Genomic DNA, 1792 nt, shown 5'->3' with positions numbered 1-1792 from the left:
TTTTGATATATAATTTACGGAGAGCCTTTAAAAAGTTTGAACCACGAGATATCATGCTAATAGCATATAATTCCATATATAGCCTTGGTAAATGACCTCAGTTCAGCAAGGAAAGTGTTCACAAATTTCTTCAGGTATGCCAAATACAGTTAAAGTCATTCATTAATGATTACATCCCATAGAGCACCAAACTGCGAATATGTTGAATGTTATGTTTCACCAACGTTTCCAAATATATCAGACTTTTCTGTGCAATTAAGATTGGGTACCTTAGCAGGCAAGTCAAAATGCAAAATGGTGCCTGAGTGTTTGTAAAACAGCAGCCATGAGAACACAGTTGTTGTCACCTTGGTAGATGGGAGTGTCCTCAGCATACATATCATGGAGACGTTGAAACAAAAATGCTGGTTCATATTCACAGTAATCTGAATGAATGGGCCCAAGGGTGGTGGTCCTCTACCTCCTATGTTTCTATACATGGTGATAAATTTCCTCCTGTTAGGGTGACATGTGATGCAAATATTTTCTCTGTACTTTTGTTCAATCAGAACACTACATTAGAAGAGTTTGAGGTAAGCGTAGTACAAATATGAAGTAGACCATTCCATATTCCAGAGTACCTTCTTTGACTTTAACGACTTCAGTTGTCGACAGAATGTTACACCATATTCTTCCTTCTTTTTCTATTCCTGGCTGCTGCTAATTATTTGCGATCTTCAGTTGGTCATTTTAGGGTTGGAGATCGATAGAATTCAGAGAGAGTCTGCCAGATTTGTAACCAGATGTTCAGTACAAGAGTATTATCGAGAACTTAAGTTTTTCCATATGGGTATTGTATAAAATCTTACACATATTTTGTTTACGATTTTCTTGTGAAACATTGTTGGAGGAGTTTAAAGAATCAATATTCAAGCCAGACTGTAAAACGATTTTCTCCCTCCATCATTCTTCCTCCACTTCTCGTTTAAGTGACACAGGAAATGAAGGACCAAAAAACTGTATACTGTACCATTCGTCATGCCTTATACAGGAACTTGTGGAGTGTTTATGGAAAACAGTATCCAGATGAACGCTACTATTGTTGGTAATGGAAGAAAGGCAACGATCGGAAGACTGTAAAATTCTTCAAAATATAGTGGGTGCATCACTACAGACACTGGTGTACACATGATCATTTCGCATCTTCTGTGGTTACAATAAGGACCAACTAAGCATAAGATTTTTTATTTCTTTTAATCTTTAGTCCAAAGACTAGTTTGATGGAACTCTCTAAGCTAGTCTATCCTGAACTAGCCTCTTCATCTCTGAATAGCTACTGCAACCCATATCAATTTGAACCTGCTTACTGTTCTTGTGCCTTGGTCTCCACTTCCCTCCATTACCAAACGCACTATTCCTAGATGCTCAGGATGCGTCCTATCAACTGAGACCTTCTTTAGTAAAGTTGTGAGTAGGTAGACAACGAGGTTTCTGAATCAAACATGCACACAGTCTGTTCCTCAGACTGTGGCATGTGGTGGCCTAGACCGTGGGGAGGTGTAGGCCATGCACCACTTCCTAAACCACAACCATTTTTATGACGTCATCATACCCTCCCTCTTCCCTCCTCTGCTCTCCCCTCTCCTCCAGACATTTTACTGGCCATTAGAAGGAAACAGCCACTCATAGCCCAGTACTTTACTTGCCATTAAAACGAAACAGACCAGTCAGTATGTAGCTGCCAACTTGGCCATTTTCCTAAGTATCAAAATGAGCTGTATTAGTTATCAAAACATGAGAGTAAGTCAGTATT

The sequence above is a fragment of the Schistocerca cancellata genome, chromosome 4, assembly GCF_023864275.1.
Source record: "Schistocerca cancellata isolate TAMUIC-IGC-003103 chromosome 4, iqSchCanc2.1, whole genome shotgun sequence".
In the NCBI taxonomy this organism is placed as follows: domain Eukaryota; kingdom Metazoa; phylum Arthropoda; class Insecta; order Orthoptera; family Acrididae; genus Schistocerca; species Schistocerca cancellata.
This window is presented reverse-complemented; position numbering follows the sequence as displayed.